Source organism: Electrophorus electricus, chromosome 2 (assembly GCF_041902795.1).
Source record: "Electrophorus electricus isolate QZ-2024a chromosome 2, ASM4190279v1, whole genome shotgun sequence".
Taxonomy (NCBI): domain Eukaryota; kingdom Metazoa; phylum Chordata; class Actinopteri; order Gymnotiformes; family Gymnotidae; genus Electrophorus; species Electrophorus electricus.
Genome location: NC_137498.1, coordinates 17,142,501 through 17,151,225, shown reverse-complemented (window position 1 = coordinate 17,151,225; position 8,725 = coordinate 17,142,501).

Below are 8,725 nucleotides of genomic sequence, written 5' to 3'. Positions count from 1 at the left end.
CACACACACACACACTGTTTCTGTTAGTGGTATTTTTTCCTCATTTTTTCCTCATTCTGTATATGATGCAGCTCATGTTCACTACCCACTTATGTATCCAGCTGCCTGTTGATTGTATATGTGGTACAGTCCTTTACATGTGGTGTATGATGTATTTGTTTGGTGGCTTTGTGTGTTTTACTAAGTGGGGCGTGGGGGTGGGTTCCAGGAAGAGGCTACAGTGAGTTCTGATCTCATGAATTCTGACATACTCATCATATCCAAGATGATACTACTCTGTCTTACCATGGAGACCTGAGGAGGGGCAGAACTCACTACCTACAGGATATAGAGTTGGACTAGTGTTGGATAAATACATTTGGCAAGACAAGTGAGGTATCCAGGTCCAGCTCTACGGTGGGTGTGAAGACCCATTGTGCAGAAAATGCAAAAATTAAAAAAAAGCAAATTCATTAGAATGGAAACGCGTTTGCTACAGATCCAAAATGCAGTGCAACTTCAGAAATGCTGCAAACTCAGTCACAACACAACGGAACTGTTTTCTGAAGTTGCCTCGCATTTCCAAAATATAGCACACGTCATTTTGAATAAAGTGTTTTCTGAATTTGTATAGCGTTCAGGAATTTGCATCAAGTTTGTAAACTGTAGCACATGTGTTTACCTTCTGTGTTCTTGAAAAGAAACAGTAACTCAAACATAATGTGGAATACAAGTGTAACAACAAGACTGAAGGGGAATAGGTGAGATGCTGATTCAGAGATGGAACTGCACCTTAACAACCACAGCACCACAAAAGGTACCAAATACAAACAGTGCAGACTGACTCTGCTTATTGGTTTTGCCAAAGTCATATCTGGGCCCATGTCCTTAAAGGGCCCCTACCATGGAAAACTGAATGTCACTCACTTTATTGAAATAAATAATTTTTAAGTAATATGTAAATATTGTTACATTTTCAAAACACATTGTTTACTCTCCAATTCCTTACAGTCTATATATAGAATATAATCTGTAAAAATAACCTGTTTTGAAATCACTGTTTCTCTGATGTCATGAGAACCAGCTCATTTACTTATCTCTGCCTCTTTGGCCTACAGCAGTTTAACCCCTAACACCTACATTGCAGTTTTCAGACATATTTCAGCTCTTAGTGCTTTTTAAATGAAGCACAATACAGGGCAGCCAATCAGAACAGAGCTCATTTATCTTACATCTTAAAGGCACAGCAACAGAAACTGCCTGTTTAATTCCAAGGGATAAAGAGAGGTTGGAAAATGGTTGTGTAAAACTGAATTATGACTCTTTTTGGAAGATAACGCCACAAAAACATTGTAAGAGGACACCAAAGAAAATTATAAAATAAAGGAAAAATGTAGGATATACGCCCTCCAAAGACCTTTTGGTGTATTTGGTTTGATGGGAAGGTGAGTGGCTACAGTTACAGCTGAGGAAGCACCAGGGGCTCCTGTCTGGGTCCCACTGGGCAGCCATATACAGGGCAGCTGTATACAGCACAGGTTCTGAACCTGGCTGAAGGGTACAGTTTCAGCACCTTGGACAGCAGTCAGGCTGCCTTGGAGGTGAAAGATGTTTGGTCTGTGGTACTGGTCTACAACTCTGAACACGTTTTACTAAAGTCCGTCCTTATTTGGTCCTTTTAATTAAATCTACATCTCTAAGTACAAACCCGATCTCTAAGTAAAACTATATCATCTCTTGGAAACAAACAATGGATAAAAAAATTTGCAAAGCATTAGCCATTAGATTAGAACATATTAGTCCATCACTGTTACACTCTGATCAAACTGGTTTCATCAAAGGAGACACTCAGCCATTAACAGGGTAGACTACTTAACCTAATACTGTGACGGTGGCAGTTCAGAGGGAGCGAGAGGCAAGGTTGCGCCAAAGTGCTCTTTATTTTCCATTGTCAATATGTGACGATACCGCTACTAACGACAAACACTACTCTGTTCCAATAGTCCTTGTAGCGATGTACACGTTGGGAGTGAGCAGTCCGACAGGCCACTAATGTGCTGCACTCTCTCTTGACCTGTGAGTTTAAATAGAGAGAATGAACAAGGAACAGGTGAAGGTGATTAGTAGGCAGGAGACTGGGAATGAGGCAGGTGTTTAGTGTGATCCCTAGCAGGAGTGGGTGTGTCCCTCCCTCTGGCTGCCCGGCCAACCGTGACAAATATGTTACACCTCACTCCACATATTAGAAACTGCTATGCAGAGAAGGCCTTCAATAAAGAAAACTGGAAGTTTTTCTCCTCACATTGCATAAAATCTTTAAAACCACACCTAAGGCCACAGTCAGTACTAATGTAGTACCATCACAAAATGTGCATAGAGGTACTAGGCAAGGAAACCCACTCTCTATTGCTGTTCTCAGTTCTTATATTTATACATTTATTTATTAGTATTTGTACTTTTTTTGGGGGGTGGGGAGGTTGTCTTTTTACAGTTTTTATTTGTTGTTGTTGTTGTTGTTGTTGTGACACTGCAGTGCACACTAGCCTACAGCCTCAATTAGTTACTTTACAGATATTCACCATTTAGCATTTATACATTTTTTATTACTATTTTTGTTTTTTGGGGTTTTTGTCTTTAAGTTTTTATTTTATTTTATTTGTGTTGCTACAGTGCAGTGCACACAAGCCTACAGCCTCAATTAGTTACTTTACAGATATTCAGCATTTAGCAAACAGTTGTTAAACAGCTTTTGACAGCTTTAACAACAAAAAGAACAAAGTAACAGAGAAAAGGTGAGAAAATGTTTCTATTTCCTGTGATAACTGTTGGGTTGTGATGACGTTGTACTGTCTACATCCAAAGTCGTCTTTACTTTGGTGACTCCTTTAGTGGTTCTGTGTCAGTGGGTGGATTTCACAGCTTCTCTTAAGTAGTTTTTTTCTTAATAGTATGAAAACTACAACATGATCATAGACTGCTGCATTCTACCTGTACTTTATGAATAATATGAATGTTATCAGACAATGCTCATGTTTACCTGATTAAATGATCAATGTTTATTTTGATCAGCATGTAATCTAGAGCTCTTCCTGTCTGATCTGTCTAATATTTGCTAAGCTACACATTCAGTTTGGTCCTCTGATCACTAAGTGCAGGAGTGAAATGATGTGTCCAAACAGTGCTGAGGGAGATCACTGTGTAGCACTACTTCTTACTGCAGGATCACTTTACTGAGGATGGGGACTGAACACTGGCAGCTCAGGAGGAAGTGATGACACTAGAAAGACACTGTTTCACTGTTAGATTTAGTCTGTATGTGTGTGCGTTTCTGTATGTGAGAGAGAAAGAAGTGGAGGAATAATTTATTTTGCACTTGAACACACTTCCCCTCTACTGTGGTTATTAGTGGGTGGTGAAATTCAGTGGAGTTCTACTGAGAGAGTTGTAGAGTTCCAGGTCATAGTTGTGTGGTGATTCCCACAGACAGACTGTAGTCTAGGGTGCAGTTTTCAGTGTTCAGTACACTGTAGTTTTGTAGAGTGTATAAGATGTGTAGCAGCGTTACTGCTGTAGCTGTGTGTAGTGTGTTGTGGAATGCAGGTGTGTTTTTACTTCCTTTTTGGAAATGATGTGCAGACGAAGTCCTGTGAAGCGTTTGAGGTGCTTCATTATTGTACTGCTAAAGGATTGGAAGCTTTGGAGCATTGAAAGCTGGTGACAAAACAGCGACACCTGGTGGTTTTCAGAAATTATAGCAGCCATAGATTCAAAACTGCGCAGCATTATAAACAATACAACACTGCACCGCCTTCATATGTCATTAAAAAAAAATGGATGATCAGTAATGATGTTTAGTAATTAAATTCTGAAATAATTTGTGTAAAATCATTGTTTCCCTTTTATGTAAAAACAACAGGTTGGCGTTATGAAATGTTTACTCTCACTTTTGACTTCTATAATTAGCACATTTCCAATTTTTTTTAGTAAAAAGATAAAGCTTCCAAGTTATAGGACACTGCCAAACTTATGAAACAGTCTCACCCTCATCCTGTGCTTCAGTGACGTCTGAAGCGCCGACCATCATTAGTCACGTGTTGTTAGTAACTTTAGTGGTAATATTAATGGTAATATTAACTTTAGTGGTAATAGTAACTGATACAAGCTTCGGTACATTGTGTGATATGAACTTCGATGACTTAGTATTAAATGTTACATCACAATTTTATTGTTTCTGCACAGTTCCTGTATCGTTTTTCTCCCTTTTTGGTGTTCCATTTAGTCAGTGCTTAGTTTGCATCATTTTGTTAATTTTGCCGTTGTGTCCACCTGTTTTGCAAATGAAGAACTTTCATTTACATGCGTCAAGTCCTGTCTGCCTCTGCCTCTGCGTTACATTATTGTGTTGAAAACTGCACAGTGTGCAAATCAGTAATGTTGGTGGACCAGCTGGATCAAAATCACTAATGTGTTCTTATTTTAGATTTTTGATTTAAAACATCTAAAATAAGAAGCAAGGCTTTGCTATGACAAGTTGCAAATGGGCGTAAACAAACAGTCATAAAAGTTTATTTAGTCAATGTTGATGTTAGCTTGACATTACAAGTGACATATTTGGAGCTTCTGTTACTGTAATTATTTACCCCTGTCCCACTTACCTACAACCAAAGGCAGAGGTGCAGGCAAAGGTTTAATGCACATAAAACTACAAAATGTATCTGATTCCAAATTATTCCTGTAATTACAATTTATATTCTGAAGAGAATGCTCTACTGCATTGTCTAACGTGTTATGAGAATATACATAACCACCTTTCTAAAATTCCTGTCTTAATACATCCTGCTTTGTCAGCGGTTCTGTCAACCTAACATAGGATTTGACCTACTAAACTTATAGTGCAGAGATTGGATACTTTACAGGAAACTGGTGTCAGCACTCTACATATATAGAAAAATATAGCTGGCTCTTCACTCGGCCTCAATCCACCAGTGCAGAGAATTTTGACTAGACCTTTGGATTTCCTCTCTCTTAATAAATTATCAGTGATTAACATCATCTGCGAGTGTCTGGACTCCATCAGTCTCATTACAAATACTACACGGAGAGCCGAGCTTCATGAGTTCAATGTAGCAAGGGGTTAATTACCATAATAGAAGAGAAGTAGATACACAATAGAATAGAATAGATATTATAATGAAACCAATTAGAATAAAATAGATATTATAATGAAACTCTGTAAATAAGTTACAGAAATGTGGCACAGAAAATACTTTCTAAATGTTACCTAAGTGCCAGATTGAGAGAAAGAAAACATGGACATTAAAGAAGGTGAAGTGGGTGGCCAGGCCAGGAACAGTAGAACATGTCTGCTTGGGCATCCAAGCAGAAAAAAGAGAGAGAGAAGGAGAGACAGAAAGAGAATGTGACTGAGAGAGAGCATGACAGAGAGAGAGAGGGAGAGAGAGAGAGAGCACAAGCCCAAGGGAGAGATTTCTCCAAATGTACGTCTTCAGTCCACCAACTCTGCTCCAGCTCCACTCTCAGCTCTGCTCCAGCATTAACTCCATATGGTTCAGAATTTCTTTAGTCTTATCTTGATTGATCAATAGCAGAGTTTGTACAACACTGACTAATCAAAGAGTGACCACATACGAGCAGCATCCCTGTCATAGCACATCCGAGAGGAACCCACAGCTGGTAGAGTGATTTACTGTCCTGAATAACAATTGATGAATAACAATATCTCTGCAAGAGACCACAGATGACCACAGCAGTTGGGGCAAACAAGAACAAGACTTCATAATCGAGAGTTTGGCGTACACATATCAATATGTTATGATTTTCTTGGTTGAAATGACATAATATGCCATGACAAATGACGTTGTAGCTCAGTCTCTCATATAGCTCACATATCTCAGCTACCTGTATGAGGGCATTATGGAATTTGTAGTTCATGAAGCATTTATGTCCAAAATCTTGTAATTTTGCTCTTTTTTTATATTAATTTTGTAGCTGATTGGGTTGAGGCTTTAAATTAGAATTTTCTGGAATGTCTATGGAAATACTGACCAATATGCTTCCAGATCCAAGACTGTTGAATAAATGTGTGATCACTGTTCTCCCTCTGACATATCCTGCCTGCTAAGGCATCTTATTTAGGTTCAATTTAAAGGCAACATCAGACACTAAATCTGCAGTATAAATAATCTTTCACACCGAACACGAGAAAAATCTGCCTGGTGAAAAACCTCATTCACTTGAAGAGGCAAGAGCTTTACTTGCTTCTTTCTGAAAGAAAAGCAGCTGCTATTCTTATACTAATTATTAGAACAATGTCACAAGTAGTGTTAGCTGTTTTCTGAAGGACTACGTTCCCCAAAATTACACAATACCAAGACCGCCCATAATCCCCTCATGATGGGATTGGAAATCTAATTAGAATGGGAATCTAACTGGATCATTTCTGTTACTCAGACCTTTGCCTGTACAGACAACACCAGACCCCTCACTAGACACACAGACAAACTCAGTGAGATCAGGTGGAAAACTGAACAAACATCAGCACTTCAAGAATCTGTAGCATTTGTTGTATGTGCCACTTGATTGCTGTAACAGCTGGAGTGCCGCAGGGCGCGGAGCAGGACGCACAGACTCCCTCGACTTTGACACACATTTATTGATACTTAACGCTTACGACGACGGCACTCACACAACATAAACGGATAACACGAATACACGTAACACTGCAGGAACACTAACGACGGCAACACAAACATATACATTTAACATGAATACACGTAGGACTAGCAACACAAACAATGACCAACACTAATGCACGCACCAACAGGGGTTTAAATACACACACACACACAACATTAAACCAGGGGCAGGTGTGTGCCATCATGGGGGTGTGGTTACAAAACAAAAAATCACTTCAACTGCACGCAGTGATTCAGTGCTACTGGTAGGCTGAGAGTGTTCTGACAGTGAAAGATATCCAGCCAGCAGTGTTTCAGTGGTCACACACTGATCATGACTGGAGTTGCAGGATGGTTAACACTAACTGTGTAATAGACCAGATGGGCTAGAACCACTGACTCTACAAATACAAGATTTTTCTCAACCTTTCATATTTATCAAATGTGATGGAGCATAAACTATTGCATAAAGAGAGAAGGAGGGAAGCAGAGAGAGAGAGAAGGAGGGAGGCAGAGAGGGAGAGAGAGAAAGAAAAAAAAAAAGAAGAGCAGAGAGAAGAGTCTCCTCTCACAGCTGGTGCTGACACTGAGTTCATTAACACACACTAACACTAACACATCAGGACCAGTCTGAAGTACAAACAATCAGACCAAAACAAATTATTACACTTCACAAACTAAACTATATCACCCACTGGAACACAAACACAAGCACAAAGCAAAATGCAACGTTATCTGGCCCTAAAACGTCAGTACACTGTAGCAGACGACCTGTACACAGTGACTGACATTAAACACAGAACCACGTTGACAAAGTCCAGACTCAGAGAACACAGCCTGGCCGTCCAGACCAGCCGATATAAATTTCATGGCTGCCCAGAGAACAGAGACTCTGTCAGCAATGTAAATATGATACTCTAGAGACAGAGCTGCACTTCCTCACTGAATGTGAAAAATTCATCCAAATATGGCAAATTTATTTTACAAAATCTGAGACGGTCCACCCCAACTTTAAGTGTCTGTCTAACACTGAAACTGCCCATCCTACTGGGCGAAAAGAAGGAAAGCAGCGCTTTAGCTGGGTGATGCATATCTGCCTGCCATAAGATGAGGGACAGTGATTAACCCACCCAAACACACACACACACACACACACACACACACACACACACACACACACACACACACAAACAGACTATATTACCCAGTTTATAAAAGTTACCTAACTATTTATTATTATTAACTATTTATTATTATTAACTATTTATTATTTTCCATCCTTATTATTTATTTCTCTTTCTTTTCACTTCTTCCCTTTTACTTCTTCCAATTATTATTATTTCAGACCAATTACAGTTTCTCTTCAAGTTCTTTATCATAACAGAATTCTTAATTTCCATAATTGCAAAGGTTGTAATGTTGTGTAATGTTCATGTTATAATGCTGCTTTGGCAATACTACAATACTATAGTGGTATATGGTCACGCCAGTAAAGCTTACTGAACTGAAATGCACTGAGAGAGAGAGAGAGAGAGAGAGAGAGAGAGAGCCCTGCAGCTTCAGACGTCACCAAATGGTTATAAGACATTCAGTCCATCGACTACCAATGGCGGTAACACGCATTGGTTTAAATTAAAGAGTGTGGGGCAGGATGCAAGCGTGACTTAGCCTGGTGTGATGTGTTTTTTTTTTTTTTTAATGAAAATGAAAGCACACATGAACATACTGTGCTAATGTTGCATACACAATGTCATACAAGCGATTAAGGCAAAATAACTGACATTAGGGGTTGTACAGGATTGGGCTTTATCGGGTAAATAATGAGGGTGAGACTAGACCCAGGCGACGGGGGTAAGTGAAAGGGGAAACACAGGACCCCTGTGTGAGGGCATGAACAACACAAAGCATGTGGAGGAACAAAAACAAACAAAGGAGCACATGGGGAGGAGGATGGTGGTGAGAGGTGTTACAGTAGCACCCACACCCTCCTTAACACGGGGCTCCTGTGTGATGGTGGTGAGGGGTGTTACAGTAGCACCCACACCCCCCTT